The sequence below is a fragment of the Mobula birostris genome, chromosome 2, assembly GCF_030028105.1.
Source record: "Mobula birostris isolate sMobBir1 chromosome 2, sMobBir1.hap1, whole genome shotgun sequence".
Classification (NCBI taxonomy): domain Eukaryota; kingdom Metazoa; phylum Chordata; class Chondrichthyes; order Myliobatiformes; family Myliobatidae; genus Mobula; species Mobula birostris.
The window spans coordinates 206,386,286-206,405,887 of record NC_092371.1 but is presented as its reverse complement, the minus strand read 5'-3'; positions in this window follow the sequence as shown (position 1 = coordinate 206,405,887).

Here is a 19,602-nt window from a genome sequence, read left to right as displayed (position 1 = left end):
TTCTAGGGCATGTTGATATTAAGGGAGAGGAGATGTTGGGGTTGTTAAAATTCATTAGGATGGATAAGTCCCTGGGGCCTGAAGGAATATTCCCCAGGCTACTCCATGAGGTTGCTGAGCATCTGGCTAGGATCTTTATGTCCTCGTTGTCCACAGGAATGGTACCGGAGGATTAGAGGGAGGCAAGTGTTGTCCCCTTGTTCAAAAAAGGTAGTAGGGATAGTCCGGGTAATTATAGACTAGTGAGCCTTACGTCTGTGGTGGGAAAGCTGTTGGAAAAGATTCTTAGAGATAAGATCTATGGGCATTTAGAGAATCATGGTCTGATCAGGGACAGTCAGCATGGCTTTGTGAAGGGCAGATCATGTCTAACAAGCTTGATAGAGTTCTTTGAGGAGGTGACCAGGCATATAGATGAGAGTAGTGCAGTGGATGTGATCTACATGGATTTTAGTAAGGCATTTGACAAGGTTCCACACGGTAGGTTTATTCAGAAAGTCAGAAGGCATGGGATCCAGGGAAGTTTGGCCAGGTGGATTCAGAATTAGCTTGCCTACAGAAGGCAGAGGGTCATGGTGGAGGGAGTACATTCATATTGGAGGGTTGTGACTAGTGGTGTCCCACAAGGATCGGTTCTGGGACCTCCACTTTTCGTGATTGTTATTAACGACCTGGATGTGGGGTAGAACGTTGGGTTGGCAAGTTTGCAGATGACACAAAGGCTGGTGGTGTTGTGGATAGTGTAGAGGTTTGTCGAAGATTGCATAGAGACATTGATAAGATGCAGAAGTGGGCTGAGAAGTGGCAAATGGAGTTCAACCCGGAGAAGTGTGAGGTGGTACACTTTGGAAGGACAAACTCCAAGGCAGAGTACAAAGTAAATGGCAGGATACTTGGTAGTGAGGAGGAGCAGAGGGATCTGGGGGTACATGTCCACAGATCCCTAAAAGTTGCCTCACAGGTAGATAGGATAGTTAAAGTTTATGGGGTATTAGCTTTCATAAGTCGAGGGATAGAGTTTAAGAGTGCGAGGTCTTTAATACATATATATGCAGCTCTATAAAACTCTGGTGAGGCCACACTTGGAGTACTGTGTCCAGTTCTGTCGCCTCACTGTAGGAAGGATGTGGAAGTATTGGAAAGGGTACAGAGGAGATTTACCAGGATGCTGCCTGTTTTAGAGAATATGGATTATGATCAGTGATTAAGGGAGCTAGGGCTTTACTCTTTGGAGAGAAGGAGGATGAGAGGAGACATGATAGAGGTATACAAGATAATAAGAGGAATAGATAGAGTGGACATCCAGCACCTCTTCCCCAGGGCACCATTGCTCAGTACAAGAGGATATGGCTTTAAGGTAAGGGGTGGAAAGTTCAAGGGGGATATTAGAGGAAGGTTTTTTACTCAGAGAGTGGTTGGTGCGTGGAATGCACTGCCTGAGTCAGTGGTGGAGGCAGGTACACTAGTGAAATTTAAGAGACTACTAGACAGGTATATGGAGGAATTTAAGGTAGGGGTTATATGGGAGGCAGGGTTTAAGGGTCGGCACAACATTGTGGGCTGAAGGGCCTGTACTGTGCTGTATTTTTCTATATTCTATATATATGTATTAAAGAGCAGGTGCGTAGGTGTACCTAATAAAGTGGCCACTGAGTGTATATGGAATAAACTGAAATTGCGAAGTTCCTTTATGTCCGACAACATCTTTAATAATCAAAACTTCCAGGAACAGGTACAACTCAAACAAAAGTTTATATCATATTACATTCAAGATTCAAGATAGTTTAATGTTAATTCTAGTACACAAATGTAAAGAATAAAATAATTGTTATTCCATAACTGATGCAGCATATAAAAACACACTAAGACAAAGAACACAATGTAAATATAAATACATAAGATAGCTTATGTACATAGATTGACTGTATGTACTGTACATAAAGTACAGCTCGGTGTAGTAGTGTTGTATATAAGATGACTGACAGGAAATGATAATATAGTGGGTGAGTATTTGGTGGAGTGTTTAGAGCGTGTAAGTGTCAAACTGAAATCCAGAGGCAACATCCTGACATTAAGTGTCCTGAGTGTCAGGGCCAGGTACGAGACAGATGCCATCTGTTGCTGAGTGGTTCTGTCATTAAGCATTTTGGTGAGTATAAGATCTTGGAGTAGAAAACCAGAAGTTTCATCATGGTGAAGGCCTTGAGCAGTTTCCTGAAGAAAAAGACATTGACAGCTTAAAATTAGAATTATAAAGTTGAGGGCCCAGGCAATTTTGACTAAGGGTCTTCTAAGAGTTTTGAATTAGAGAAACACAAGTATCTCAGATAAATGACAATAATTGTGAAAGATAAGGATATAGACAGATTTGAAAATATGAATGAAACAAATCAAGACCGTTGGACCATTTTTTAATCTGTTTTATTTTTATGACTGTACAAGTACTTTCCCCCCTTAATAACAGAAGATATAGGAGCAGAATTAGGCATTTTAGCCCATCAAATTTACTCTGTTATTTGATGATGGCTGATTTATTTTCCCTCTCAACACCATCCTCCTGTGACCTTTGACACCTCTAATAATTAAGAATCTATCAACTTCTACTTTTAATATACCCAATGACATGGCCTCCACAGCCACACATGACAAAGAATTCCACAGAATTACCATGCTGTGGCTAAAGAAATTCCTCTTCATCTCTGTTCCAAGGAGACGTCCTTCTATTTTGACGCTGTACCCTCTAGTCCTAGACTCTCCTGCCATTGAAAACATGCTTTCACTGTCCACTATATCTAGGCCTTTCAATATCCAGTATGTTTCGGTGAGACTTGCTCCTCACTCTTCTAACTCCAGTGAGCACAAGAGCAATCAAACTCTCCGCATACATTGTCTTTTACATTCCTGGATCATTCTTGAAAACCTCCTCTGGACCCTTTCCAATGCCAGCACATCCTTCCTTGGATATAGGTCCCAAAACTTCAAAAGTGGTCTGACCAATGCCTTTTAAAGTCTCAGCATTACATCCTTGCTTTTATATTCTAATACTCATTAAGACCATAAGACATAGGAGCAGAATTCGGCCATTTGACCCATTCAGTGTTTTTCCGCCACTTCATCGTGGCCGATCCATTTTTCCTCCCAAGCCCAATTACTTACAAAATGAATGTAAACATTGAATTTGCTCTCCTAACTACTGACTCAATCTGCGAGTTAACCTTTGGGGAATCTTGCACTAAGACTCCCAAGTCTTTCTGCACCTCCAATTTCTGAATTTGTTGCCAGTTTGGAAAATAGTTTACGCCTTTATTCGTCATACCAAAGTGCATGACCAGACACTTCCCTATACTGTATGTTATTCCATCTGCCAATTCTTTACCTTTTCTCTTAATATACCTAAGTCCTTCTGTAGACATCCTGCTTCCTCAACACAACCTGCTCATCCAACTATCTTTGTATGATCAGCAGACTTGGCCACAAAGCCATCAATTCCATCATCCAGATCATTTTCCATTTGTTAACGTACTGATGATGCCTCCTCCTGGATCATTTCCCTTACTTATGGCTCCAATTGATATCCAGTTCTATAGTATAGCCACAGGATTCCCTACCACCCATAGTCTGTATTTTGACTATCAGGGTTGGCAGGTCACCAAGAAAAATCAAATGGAACCCAATCCAAAAAATGTTATGAAGCATTGATCAATCTCAATCTCAATCGCTAACTGGGATTCAGTTTTACTGTATCAGAATAAAATTCATTTGTATATGTTTCTACTAAAGAAGTGAAAAAGCTACAGTAAAATAGGTCTTTAATCTAGATCATCATTTCCAGACCCAAAACTGCTCTTGTTTTATCTGTTTCAAAGGAATTTTTTTAAGGCCTATTCTGTAAAGGGCAGATATTCTTTCTGATAGATTGGGTTGATGTAAGAATGAACATAGAACATAGAACATAGAATAGTACAGCACAGTGCAGGCCCTTCAGCCCACAATGTTGTACCAACCCTCAAACCCTGCTTCCCATGTAAGCCCCCACCTTAAATTCCTCCATATACCTGTCTAGTAGTCTCTTGAACTTCACTAGTGTATCTGCCTCCACCACTGACTCAGGCAGTGCATTCCATGCACCAACCACTCTCTGAGTAAAAAAACCTTCCTCTAATATCCCCCTTGAACTTCCCACCCCTTACCTTAAAGCCATGTCCTCTTGTATTGAGCAGTGGTGCCCTGGGGAAGAGGCGCTGGCTATCCACTCTATCTATTCCTCCTATTATCTTGTACACCTCTATCATGTCTCCTCTCATCCTCCTTCTCTCCAAAGAGTAAAGCCCTAGCTCCCTTAATCTCTGATCATAATGCATACATTCTAAACCAGGCAGCATCCTGGTAAATCTCCTCTGTACCCTTTCCAATGCTTGCACATCCTTCCTATAGTGAGGCGACCAGAACTGGACACAGTACTCCAAGTGTGGCCTTACCAGAGTTTTATAGAGCTGCATCTGAAAATCTATCCCATCTGAAGGAAACTCTCCCGATGTGGAAGCAGGCATTCTGGCTTTCAAACTACATGCAAAATGCTAGAGGAACTCAGCAGGTCCAGCAGCAGCAGTGGAGATCCTAATGGAAGTTCAAATCCTGAAACATTGACTGTTCATTTCTGTCCATAGATGCTACCTGACCTGCTGAGTTGCTCCAGCATTTAGTGTGTGCATTATACTTCAATAAAACATTCCCAAAGGGGGCAACAAATGCAAAGAAGGCTTTGTGCCAGTGTCAACTAAGTGAGCATTGCCAATGTTTTGAAAAACTAGTCAAATTTCATTTTATGCAGGCATTTACAGGAGGCTACAAGTGTGAAACTGCCTTTTTCAGCTGGGTAGTCAAATAAAGCAGGTAACAGGTATGAAGAAACTCAGAAAGAGCCACAACAGTCCTTGTGGTCTGAACACGAACAACAATATATCATGCAAAAGTGATCCAGGATACACTGTATCACCCGACTGATTAGAGTCCCAGAAGTTGACCTGAGCTAGATAAGAGACATTAAACTGGTGAAGGTGGCAGAACAAGGCCATGCTTTTTGAATGGTCTTCCGATGGGTTTTACATGATAAAACAGGGCCTGACCAACCACATTCACAGAAAACCTTTCCTCTGCTTATTCTGTGGAGATACTGCATCACAGATTATGGTGGAAATAGGCCTGGGGTGGGGTTTGGTAAATAAGAGAAAGCTGGAATCTTAATCAGAATAGAGAATCCTGGGATTCAGTGGAACTTTGGCAGTAGTGCAGATTAAAATCACCTGAAGGAATGGAGTAACAGATTACCATAGCCAATGGAGGAGGCAGGTCATGGATGAATTTGGGCAGCTAGTGTTGCAGAACCCATGGCAAGGAGATGATTCGGATCAGGTGTAAGAGAGTGTAAATGAGTGCTTAGCTGTAAGTGATCAGTCAGTGGCATCCATAAAGACAGACCATGTAAACCAGCTTCGCTGACACAGAAACCTGCTTCTGTGTGTAACACCCTGGGAAAAGTTTTAACAGTCTTTCTGCAGAAGCAGTGTTTGGGTTATGGTTAGAGATAACCGATGCTTAGGAATGTTAACCACCCACTTTGGTGGTTTTTGTGTTGTGTGCCTGACACTGGTGTGAGCTGGGTCCTTTGTTCGGTGAGAGGAAGAGAGAAGGTATTGGAGAGAACCGGTCATAGGATTTGATCTGGTGAGGGACCGTGATTTGATGGAGTAAGGTGCCGAGGTCAAATGAAGATCACTGAGTATGAGTTTTGGGAAGAGTAGAGCTCCAATTTATGCACGTTTGTCTGTTTAATTATAGTGGACCCTCTCTCCCCTTTTCTTTACTAACCCTTTAGTTAAGTTAAGATTCATAAATATAAATCCTTTAAACATATTCAGTGTGCTGTCTGTTATTTCTTGGCACTGAGTTGTAACAGGGTAGCAAATTACACAGTATACACACAAATTGGGGGTTGGGATGGAGAGCCGTCCCAATCTCAGGGATTTGGTGGGACCGGAGTGTGTATTCCCTAGACTTACACAGCTAAGGAAACCACGGAGGTTTCATGTGCAAGGCTATACATTCCATAAAAAAAGTTTGAAGAGAGTGACAATGAAATATCCATTTAAAGCCATTACATTCCGCTTCACATGCCCAGACTATTCCGAATGCATTATATCTCTGTATTAATTTGCCACCCTATATGCAGCACACAATAATTCAATTATATTCTATAGGGCAGGATACACTCTGTGTTAGATATTTCAGACCAAGATATCTAATTAAGGAAGCAACAAATAACAAATACTGGATTGTTAAGTAGAAATTGAACATGCAGGAACTTCTTAGAGGGTCAGGTAGCATCTGAGAAGAGAATAGCAGCGTTAGCATTCAATGCTAACAATGACTTTCAACCAGAGCTAAGAAAAGTTAGTAATCAAATCAAATTTTTGTTATAGAGAAAGTGAAATTGTGGTGAAAGCTTGTACATTCCAAATGACCTACTTAGAAGAGATGTAAATCATAAGAGATGAATCAGGACAGTGGAAAGAGAGAGGAAAATGCATTCCCAGTGGTGGCAGTAGAGGCAAATATAATAGTGGTATTTAAGAGGCTCTTAGATAGGCACATGGATGTGCAGAGAATGGAGGGATATTGACCTGTGTAGGCAGATGGGACTAATTTAGTTTGGCTTTTAATTACTAATTTAATTAGCTCAGCCAAACGCTCTGGTCCAGTGCTGAACTTTTCTATATTCTCTGTTATTCTATCAGAACTGACTGGCACTGAAACAAAGTAGGGAGGATGGTTATGTCAAATTATAGAATTTAGCCTTGAGACCTGAGGCAGGTGTAGCATTTCCTTCCTCACCAGCACTCAGGGCCCGAAACAGTCCCTCCAGGTGTGCTGACACTTCCAGGACGGTGTTATCTATTGTATCCGGTGCTCCCGGTGCAGCCTCCTCTGCATCAGTGAGATCTGATGTAGATTGGAGGACCACTTTAGTGAGCACCTTCGCACCATGCACCCCGAAAGAAAGGGTTTCCTGTGGCTTCTGTTGTGTTTTCTAACTTCAAAACATCCAACTAATTGAAAGGAAAAAACGGGCGTCTAAAATGTGAGTCTAACTTCGTGTTTACCTTAAGGGAGGCATGCATGTATCACATGGTAACCTGATGACACGTGCAATTCATCTATTTACACATAAAACCTGCAAAGAATTATTTAAACGAACAAGAATACTTTATATAATCACACAAGATTACGCAAATATTACTAAAGTATTCCCATTCTGACAGGTCTGTCAATGGCTTCCTCTACTGCCACAATGAGGCCAAACTCAGGCTGGAGGAGCAACACCTTATTACTGGTTTGGGTAGCTCCAGCCTGATGGCATAAACATCAATTTCTATAACTTCTGGTAATTTCTCCCACTTCTCCCCTCTCTCTTTTTCCATTCCCCATTCTGGTTACCTTCTCACCCTTTCTCTCCTCATCTCTCTTTGGTTCCCCTCCTCCTTTCCTTTCTGTGGTTCACTGTCCTCTCCCATTAGATTCCATCTTTTTCCTTTTCAGTCCTTTAGTTCTCTCCTATCCTCTCTCAGTTTATTATTTCACCCACTACTCCCCCACCATACACCTCCCCTAACCTAGTCTGACCTATAATCTGCCAGTTTGCACTCCTTACCCTTCCACCCACCCCCACATTCCTATTCTGGCTTTTACCCCTTTCCTTTCTAGTTCTGATGAAGGCACTTGGCCTGAAACATTGCCTGTTTCTTTATTCCTCTCCACAGATGCTCCCCGACTCACTAAATTCCTCCAATGTTTTGTGTGCGTTGTTGAGACCTGAGGGTTGTAGTTTGTCTCATTAGAAGATGAATTGCTCTTCCTCCATTTAAACAGGTCATCTGCTATTTTTGTCATTGGATGCAATTAGCAGAAGTCATCCAACACATCACCTCTTTTTCACTCTCAGCATTCCAAAGGGACCCTTATCTCCAGTACTGCATTTTTCACACTTCCATCTCCATCAATAACCACTAAGCCTTTCAAATTACCTTCTCAAATAACTCCAGGAGAATCAGTATTTAGCATTTAAGTTCTCTTACCACCATCCATAGCTAGACAATCCTTCCAGGTAAAGCAGTGATTTATAGTCTTCAAATTTAACGCATTGCATGATTTCACATTGGAGAAATTAAACGCGGATTAGATAAGAATTTTTCAGAACAACTCCATTCCAATACGCAGGGCAGACATGAGCTTCTATCATTTGGCATTTTAATTGTCCAGCCCACTCCTACTCAGACCTCTGCTATTGGCCTCTTATACAGTACTGCTCCAATATATGTTGAAGGACAGTAGCTTACTTTCTGACCAAGCACATTACATTCCTTGGAAATCAACAATTTCAGATAGCCAGCCTTTTCAGTTTATGTCAAAACTGACCAATTAGCTCTATTTTCTCTCACCACTGATGCTGTTTGACCTGTTGAGTATATCTTGCATGTTCTGCTTTTGTTTCATCTAATTAGAGAGGAGGATGAAGATAGTGGATGTATGATTAGAAAATCTAGCTAATTCAAGAACTATTTCTCTGTAGGGCATGTGTCTTTGTTCAATCCAGACTGGGAATGTGAATATCTCTAGTTGTTGCTGGTTACAAGTGGTCTATGTGAAGTGAGTTTGGTTGTCTCAACTCAGAGCCAGGCAAGTATCGAGGGCTAAAGAAATTGCCCAAATTTGGCACTAATTGCCAGTCTCACACAGTAAAGTCATTAGGTAGCTCTTGTTCGAAGTGGATGAAAGGCATACACAGTGGGAGCTATTCATTTGTAAGGCATATTGCTGAACAAAGTTAAATTTTTGTTTCACTTGGCAATAAACCCCACCTAACAGCTGGATGACAATAAAGGTGAAAAATATGCTCTATTCATCGCCATATGAATAAGTATGTCGTCAGTTTAATAGAAGTCTCAAAAATAAAGAAAAAGCATGAAGTGAAAGTGAATGTTCATCATAAGAGAAACAACAATTAGATATAATCTGTCACTCTTAAATCGTGCAAACTGTGGGAAAAATTGACTGCTCTTGTAAGTAAAAATAAATATACATCACAAGTTGATAAAGTCAGTGTATCTAAAAGAGTTAATAGCAGTCAAACTGATTATCTAAAACACCTTAGCTGAACACCACAACATTGCTTTGTTTGGTGGGATTAGGACGATACTTCTTTTCAGTTTTTTCTCTGCTTTCCGACTCACAAAAATCGAGCAGTTCTTCCCCACATACCCCTGATCGCTCTTGCCCACAAGTACCTAAACTTGTAAGGTTTCAGCCATTGCTTGAACTAACTCAAATCAGTCCACATTTTAAAATATGTAATATTTGCCTTTGTAATTCTATTTTAACTAAAACTAATAATTTTGAATTCTATCTTCTTTGAGACAGCATTTTAAACAGAATTATGAAATCTGAAACTTTTTAGAGTGTTAATTTTTCATCACCAGAGAAATGCTTTGTTTTCACTTCCAATCCCTTTATCCCCACAATGTCTCCTTATCTCGATCTCCCGCCCGAGTCAACTCTCTAAACCCAATGATGTTCAAATTATTTAACATTGTGCTCTCGTATCTGTTGTAATGTACTAGAATTGCATTCAAATGAAATACTAGTCTAGTGAGCAATAAATATATACTGATATATTTTAAATAACTTACATGCTGTGCAGTTGAAATCAAATGGTCACTGCTGCTCAACTTGCTGAATATGTTGAATTATAGTTAGATTTTGTTTTTCTGATCTAATAAAAAAATCTGAAGTAATGTGACATTAATAAAATTGTATGAAATCATCACTAAAGGTTCCCAGTGTGCTTACTAATTTAATATGTGTTTTGCAACTCCTGAAAGAGCCGTTATGGATTATGTATTCTACAAGTGTTCCTATCACACATTTCAATGCATCCATGGAGGGAGGGAGCATTGACTCAGACCATGAGAGGCCTGTGTTTGTCATTTTTTCATGCCTTACAAGGCATGCTCCTTACAAGGCATACATCCTTACTCCTGTTTAACATGCCCTTCCTTGTTCAACCTTGGCTCTTAGCTTCTTATTGATATCTCTGTTTGTAATGTTCATTTTTTAAAGTTAACTCCATTCTGAATACAATCTAACACATTTTAATCATTTTATAATTGTGTTTTTCTTACCATGAAGATTTTTATGGAATGAAATAATTATGTTCTTAACATCTTTATCTTATGTTTTTTTTTAACTTGCTATTACAGTATCCCTTTACAGTTCGGCTTTAGAAGTTAGCGATCATTTCCAGTTTGGGTACTACAGCTGGTTATGTGTCACTTATGCAATTCCAAAAATCATCGGCCACATATGGCTTTGCTTTAGCCAATGGCCTTTCCCTTAATGAGCATTATTATGCAGCAGGTGTTTTAAATTGGTCTAGTTCTGTAATATAAGTTACTTGCCATACCCATAAATTTCCCTATATGCAATTTTCAAAGAGGGTGGTTATTTGTCATACTCATAAATTTCCACATGCACATTTTCCAAAATAGTCATTCCTAGCAATGCAGCAATGTAATTGCACTGACAAGATTTACGTTGTGAAATTTTAGCACTCAACAATGCATATGAGACTCATTGATTTACCCCATAACTATTTTTAATGGGTGATAGCAATACCAAGCTATTATAAATTTGTGTTCAATTTCAAATCAGAAATGGCCCTTACTGTGTTTTTAGATTTTAATTCTGCACATAATGGAAAGATATTGTTACTCTGAGGAAAAAGAGAACTCGGCAGATTTTGCGGTCGGTGAAAAAAAAAGGAACTGCTCCTGATGTCAAAGAGTTCTCCTCACAATTATTAACTGACTCTATTGCAATGATTGCCTTTTTTTTCCAATGTAACTTCCAATCAAATTGTTCACTGAAGCAGTGTCAAATGACAATGAATCTTTCAATCAAGATGACCAGAAAATAGAATTTTTACAGGCAGCACACCAGAAAGTAATTTCAAATGTTATTATTTTACACAAATATAAATGTTGAGACATACATTCAAGTCAAATCTAAAATATCATTAACAATTTTTATAAAATGAGAAAAAAGTTTGTTTTCACTATTTTAAAAATCATGAGCTATTTATCATGGCATGTAAGGATAGTACTCTATAATTAACCTAGCAATTAAGGCCAGAACATGTCAGCCATCAACATTTATGTTTGCTATATATTTAACAATTCAGTTTAACATCATTATATATTTTGATGCTTTTACACCAAGAATAATGCAGGAAATGTTATTGTATGATTGATTTTATGTTGGTGAAGAGGGAAGCAGAATATCAATAACACCAGTTTCCAGATAGCTGCATTAAATTATGAATGTACAAATGTCAAAAGGCTATCAAAGAAAAAACAGTAGTTTTTAGTTAAGCAGAAAATTAAAAAGATCGAATAACGTATTATTTCTTATGTTTCAAGGTTAAACTCACAAGGCCAAAAAACTCCACAGAAACTTCTTCCTTATTGTGTACATCTGTGCTCAGAAACAAATTTTCCTGCAACACAGTTGTGCTAGGCAGTTGGTGATACACAATTGGTGGCCTAACGCTAGAAATTCTCATTCACGTTTTGTCTTTGCTGATTCTTTGACTCTATGACTTGAAAAACAATGGTTCAAAATGAAAACCAAAATGGGAAGCTGTAAACGATGGATTAATAATGTATGGCTTCAGAAGGAGATTTCATAATACTCTTTAATATAAATGTTATTTTTTTAAGGGAACAAAATGAAATCTGAACTAACATATAGAAATCATTGAAAATGTACATACATGGATCAGCATCAAAATAGTGGTGGTTTATTTTTCATGACCAATACTAAGGCTGTCGAATTCTTAAAACAAAAGATTTTGTTTTCTTCTGTATATATATAAATATATATATATAATTGGTATAAATATATTAGCATTAAGTCTTCATTAACTAATAATTATTTCAATACAATATCAAATTTAATTCTTATGGAAATCCATTATGAAAAATCATATTTAGAGATATCTATAATCTATGGATTTTTCCTACTTTACTTTCAAGCAAATATCCTTAATTTGCACTGCAGCTTGCAAGTAGTCCTAGGAAGGTAATAGCTTGCATTCAAATTTAGATTTACATACCTATAATTCAGAGCATCCTGGAATTATCTGTGGGGTAATGAGGTGACTTTCACTTGTTTTTATGAGTCTCTTTGTAGTAAGTATTATATTGTCCAGGAGTTGTACTGAAAGTTTCAACGGCTTCTGGTATTCTGTGCCACATCACCTTACAGTTGCCTTGAAATTGTTTCGGTATCACATTTCCTTTGGCATGAAGCTATAAGCCTCATTTCGTATTATGCTTTACAATGCACAGTCCATGAAACACATTGCGTAATAACTTCAATGTCAAAATGAAAAATGATAAATCAAAGATTAATAACAACCATATGTTTCAGTATGAGGTTCTCAATTTTTGACCAGGTAACAAATATTTCCTGCTTCCATAATTTACGTAAAATTATTTTTAAAAACTGTAATATATGAAATGTGCACTGTAAAATTCTTTCAATGTAGACGTATTTCAGCACCATAAAATGTCATTTGAAAGAAAGATAAAGTTTGTAATTAAGGTAAATTAGCATTTTTGTTCATGAAATTGCATGACACTATTTAAAGTTAAATGTTGTATTACAGAAAACAGTATACATTGCTAACATTATTAATCAAACAATATTAATTTTGTTAAAATTATGCATGGTAGCATATATAGTTATAATGGTCTTCAATGACTGGGAAATGTATTAATGTGTCAGTTGTTTGAGCTCTTTACAGCTCTGTTACAACTTAATAATCTTATATCCTGAAAAGAAGACATTAAAATATTCATGACACAAAAATGTCATTCTATTTTGTTGAGAAACTTCAAATGTAATGATTGAAATTTTAAGTTAAAAACATTAATCTTTCTATATACTACATATATATCTCCAATCTTTTTATTTCTGGAAAATGGGTGAATGAACTTTTGTTTATTTGGTTTGGTGACCTATCCACATTTCTCTCAATTAAACAAACTCAACTAAATAATATTTAATTTAGTTTGTTAAACAACATTTGCTATAAAGTGCAATGTGCAACTTAACAGCTATAGCTCCACTTGACAGCAGCTGTTAAAGTTAAACTAATATATTTTTTTCTGAAATTCACCTTAGGATTTGGAGTATCTCCTGAAATAAAGCAGATGAAATCTTTCACACAAAATTAACGTTCCTACAACAGGATGTTACTTTAATATATTATATTCATGTGCATTTAAAGGGCAGAATGTTGTAATTACTCATATTCCATCCATTTGTACTATGGAGGAAAACTAGTTGTTTAAAAGATATCACTATTTCATTCATAATAGCAATGCACTTCATTCATAATAGCTTTGCACTTCTTTCAATCACTTTACCCAGACCTTCTCACATTCATAACATGCAGCTAATTCTTTCAAATTTGGATGATCATCATTCAGGGTAGATTCAATATAATCTGATTTCAAATCAAGGGTTGATTTACTCAGCAGGTCAGGATTCTTCTTATATTTAATCTAAGAGAGCTTATTAAACAGTTCTGTACCAGTTTCACTGGAACCTTTGTGCAGCTGTTTATCCTTCATTGCAATATTCAGCATTTTCCACTGTTTGCTACTTTCAAAAATAACAAACTAAATATTCTACCTTCAGTAAGACCAAACCTTGATATTAAAAGCAACTGTTCAGTTTAATTAATATGCAGTTTAGTTCTGGAAGCTGATAACTGTTTGGCTTGTTGCTCATTTTGAATCAGCAATTTTACGTGTTTGGTTCAAAGCTTCAGGTTTGACTGTCCTTGCAGTAAACTTTGATATTTATACAGAGCATGTGTCATAATATCTTGAAGGGCTTGGATAATTATAAAGTGCAGATCTAAAGTGTTATATCTAAAGATTAATATCTCTAAAATATATAAAACTGAAAAATAATTATAATGAAAGCTTTCAATCAAAATATTAATCTCGAATTTCATAAAACACAAAAATTCAAAGCCTTATCAAAGTTGGTTCTGGCAATATATGATGATGTTTTGTTCATATTTAGGAAGGTATACAACAATGAAAATATACCAATATAATAATTGAATGAAAAGCACTAGGAGAGAAGATCATATGAACTCTTTTACTGTATAATTATAGCATGGTTTATCCTGTCCCTCCTCTGTCACTTTCAAAACTATTCCCTATATCTCTTGATTTGTACTGATCTTAAACATGTGAATGCTTAGTGGCTGAATATATAGGATAAATTTCTGAGAGAGGTTGACCTTTAGAAAGTGGAAGTATCTGAGTTGCACTGGTCACCAAGAACACACATCTCCAAAAATGTAAAAGAATCCTAAAATACTATTCGCAAGAAGATCAGGGAACTTTTCTCTTAGGCTGCTATCAACAGTTATTTCTGAATCAATATCACTGAAGTAACTTTTTTTGGTCATTTTCACAATGTTGTGAACATTGTGTTCTTTCACCCCTCCTGTTCTCACTTTGTGAAAATTAATGTACCTCCTAAAGTTTGTGGATGACATGACTTAGTTCGGCTCATATCTAGTAATGGTGTCACTTGCTATCAAAGAGAAGTAGATCCCCTTGCAGCATGGTGATCTCATAACAAATTGGAGCTTAAGGCTATCAAGACAGTGGATATGAGGATTGACTTCCACCAACAACCCCCCACCTGACCCCCCCACCCCATCTGGAGATTAATGGTGAGGCTGTGTCTGTGATTGAGTCATTCAAGTTCCTGAGGGCTATCGTTAACAATACATTGAAGAGGGGCAAACACGTTACGGTCACCATTAGGAAAGCCCAGCAGAGATTGTACCAGTTTAGGAAACTTAACATCTCATGGTGTATTTTTACCAGCCATCATTGAGAGTGTTGTGACCACCTCTGTCACCACCTGGTTTCCCTCCACCTCCTCCCTCTCCAAACTCAGGTTGCAGAAAGCGGTCCACTCAACCGAGAACATCATTGGCTGTCAGCCACCAATATTTAAAGTCCTGTTCATCGCCAGAATGAAGAAAAGAGTTGCAAAAAATTACAGCTAGCTCCGTCCACGCTAGCAGTCACCTGTTCACCAGTCAACGTTTCGAGCCAGAACCCTTCGTCAGGACTGGCCCGAAATGTTGACTGATGGTTTCCACGGATGCTGCCCGACTTACCGAGTTTTCTCCAGCATGTTGTGAGTGTTGCTTTGACCCCCAGCATCTGCAGAGTATTTTATGTTTACCTGTTCACCAAATTGCCATCAGGGAGATACTACAAGTCAATCAACATCAGGACTATATATCATCTCTGAAGCTTCTTTTCTGTAGCTATTCAGCTTCTCAACAAAACTCTCTCAGGTACAATACGCTAACTCCCCCTGCACAACATCTGTTAGATGGTATTTCCTGCTCTCCTTGTTCTGTTGATAATTATTGAGTCAGGTCATACTCTATGTTCACATGTATTTAAGTTTGATTATTAACACTTGTGCATGGGTGACCATTCTGCTAATTGTTGATTGCTCATGACAGTTTGCACTCTTGTCTTGTAAATAGTTAATTGTTGGTGTGTTGTCTGTTACGGTATTGTCCTGAGTTTTATGTTTGGCACCGAACCACAATCAATTCCAGTGTGTTTCTCATATAGACGATAAAGTAAATCTAATTCCAATTCTGATATTACTTGTGGAAATCTGCATGTGCAAATGAATGAACTGCTGTGTTCCCTATTTTATAACTGTTTCCATTATTAAATGTATTTAATTGCAATGCACTCAGGGTGTGCTAAGATTGTCAAGGATGCTGCATTAATGTGAAGCTTTCTTTCTATTTAATTTAATGCCATCACAATGAGAAAAATAAGGTATTTTTATGTAATGATTGAGTTAGTATTAAATTCTTTCAATAGTTTCTGATATTTAAGGGATTAAAATCCAACATTACACATAAATATTCTTTTTCTACTTGTTTCACTTTGTTGCCATGGCACAGAATGTACTCAACTTTTGCCAACGGCTGTATGGAGAATTGCTGGCAAAGTCTCCACCACTGGTCAGCGTGTCCCCAACTTGCTGTTTTCAAGTCACAGATGAGCTGGAGGTCTTTGGGAAAGTGGAACTTCATTGCAATAGGATATAAAACCAGAGGCTAAAATAGCATGATTTATTAATATTCTGCAACTTTGACATTCATTCAGATACCAGAATAACTGGGATGGGTGGACTTATAGAGGGAAAACTGGGTAAGCATATTACTTAAACAGGTGTTTCTTGAAGACATTTCCCAGTGGAAAACATCTTGAGTTGTGACTCACTAACATACTGTATGCCTTCTTTAAATAACATAGTCGCCATTTCAGAAGCACTGGATAAACCTGTTTCTGCATCTTCTGAGGTCCATCTGTCTGCAGGCCATGCATACATGGATGAGAATTGTAGGTGGTTCCAGACACTTTTGGGTGTCTTGCTTGTCTGGGATCCTTTGTGATCCAAAATAAATGTTTTTATCCCTTCCCACCGATCTCCCTCCCGGCATTTATCCCTGTAAGTGGAACAAGTGCTACACATACCCTTATACTTCCTCCCTCACCACCATTCAGAGCCCCAGACAGTCCTTCCAGGTGAGGTGACACTTCACCTGTGAGTCAGCAGGTGTGGTATACTGTGTCCAGTGCTCCAGTGCGGCCTTCTATGTATATTGGTGAGACCCGAAGCAGACTGGGAGACCTTTTCACTGAACACCTACGCTCCGTCCGCCAGAGAAAGCAAATATCTCCCAGTGGCCACACATTTTAATTCCACGTCCCATTCCCATTCTGATATGTCTTTCCACGGCCTCCTCTACTGTCAAGATGAAGCCACACTCAGGTTGGAGGAACAACACCTTATATTCCATCTGGGTAGCCTCCAACCTGATGGCACGAACATTGGCTTCTCTAACTTCTGTTAATGGCCCTCCTCCCCTTTTTACCCCATCCCTTATTTATTTGTTTGTTTGTTTTTTGTTTATTTGTTTGTTTGTTTATTTATTTATTTACCTTTTTTCTCTCTCTGTCCCTCTCACAATAACTCCTTTTCTCCTCTCCATCTTCTTCTGGTGCTCCCCTCCCCCTTTCTTTCTCCCTAGGCCTCCTGTCCCATGACCCTCTCCCTTCTCCAGCCTTGTATCCCTTTTGCTAATCAACTTTCCAGCTCTTAGCTCTATCCTCCCCCCTCCTGTCTTCTTCTATCATTTCGGATCTCCCTCTCCCCCTCCCACTTCCAAATCTCTTACTACCTCTTCTTTCAGTTAGTCCTGACGAAGGGACTCGGCCTGAAACGTCAACTGTGCTTCTTCCTATGGATGCTGTCTAGTCTGCTGCGTTCCATCAACATCTTGTGTGTGTTGTTTTCATACCTGGCTTATCCACATTTCAAACCTATGCTGTTTAACTGGTTAGCTCTCCAATTTGACAGATATTCATATTACAGGTGCTCCATGTACTATTCCACAGGTTTTACAGACTTTGAGCAATTTGAAGTAACCCGTCAATTTCTTTTTTCGTATTTTCTTCTAAATCGAGTAACATGGAATGAAAAAACATAGCACCTATACTAACAACACACATCAAAGTTGCTGGTGAAGGCAGCAGGCCAGGCAGCATCTCTAGGAAGAGGTACAGTTGTACAGTCAACGTTTCGGGCCGAGAGCCTTCGTCAGGACACTTATACTAACATTGTCTTGGCAATTATAATCATGTGCATTTTGGTTCCTTATTTTTAATAGAGTGATTTTAATTTAACTTCTTAAAATATAACCATCAAATAATAACAAAGTATGCTAAGAACTTAACATCTTTGTAACTTTGAGGCAAATTAGCCTACATATTAGAACTTTTGGAATCTGGGATTAAAGTTTACTATGTAGGGAGATGAGATTTTTTTGGCAATAATGTTGCTACTCTGTATCTCTGTTTATAGTTTTACATGTGAATATATATACAATTATCATGTCAAAAATAAATTATGATAAAGATCTTGTGGAAAATGGGAAATATTTACTTACATTATATAATTGAAAAGGAATAAGCAAGAATATTTTCAGTAGTGCAAGCATGTAAAAGGCAAGACTATCTGTCAAGTTGCTTGCAAAATATGATCAGGCTTATAAACTACATGGGTCAGGAGTTGTCCTCTAAATCACATCAGCGCCTTATATTTTAAGAACACAAACAACCTTGTATCACACCCAGAGGAACCTGTCATCTTCGTCTTGTTGCACATAAATATTTCAGGTTGATTCTAACAGCATATCAGCCAGCTGCTCTGTTCTGCAACCAACCACCTCTCTCCACTTGAGTTCAGATTTGGCAACAGAAAGCTTACTGAATCTTTGGACATATTTCCATAAAATGTTATGACAGGCTTGAGTACCTTTATAACTGATAAATCAAAGTAGTCTGAGTAGACAGAATGGATTTTTTTGCATTCCCCATTTTGCCCCAACTTTTCAGCTAACATATTGTTAATATATATTAATTGCATATTTTTATAATTGAATCAGAAATATTAATGGTATTTCAAATATTTCTCATTCAGCTTCTAAAAGATTGTTCTTCCTCACTTGTATATCATTTCCCAAAGCCCTATTTATTTCACTCTGCTTCTGGGGTAGTCTTTGGATATAGGAAACAAAAGGGGTACAGTCTGAAAGTGACGTGCCAGCCCATTTTAGCTCTGCTTTCAGTGACCATCAGCTCAACAGGTTCTTTGGTGGCTGATGTATTTATATTGCCTATGTACTATACATCTGACATGCAGATCACCTTCCTTTAATTTTAATGGTTAATTGGAAAGATTAGTTTCCTTTGGAACATGATAATCTGCTGCAGATTGGCCTTTTGTTACCAATCTTACCAACACCAACTGTACTATTCTTTCCTCCAATGCCCTTCAATGGAGTCATAGTAGGGTTAACACCTATGTTTTCCATGATAGTGTATCAGCAAGTAGCTTCTCCAATTGGCGTTCATGGCCAGTGCAGCATCCTTTTTCTCCTCTAATTTTTCCATGTATTTACAATATGTACTCGAAAGTGCCTAACTTGACCTCTGTAAATTACAAGAATATTTGAAGTACAAACTGAAGATCAGCTTTTTAGAGTGCATTAAAGTGTAGAATTATTGTTTTTCTAGTATTTTTCTTGTAGTTTAACTCTCCTACAGTTGCCTATAATTTTTATATGATCAGCTATACATGTGTAATTGGTCAGTAAATTTTCTAGTAATTGTTGTATAGCTGATTCTGTATTTCGAAGTTCCTTAGTTCTTCCATAGCAGGTGTCATGCTTCTTGAATCTAACTATGTTAAAGGTTAATTGTTATCAATGGAATAATGTTTTCTCTAGTCAGAGTAGGAGACAATCTTGACTTCTCTTGTCCTTTTTTTTCTTTGTTCTTTGATCTTGTA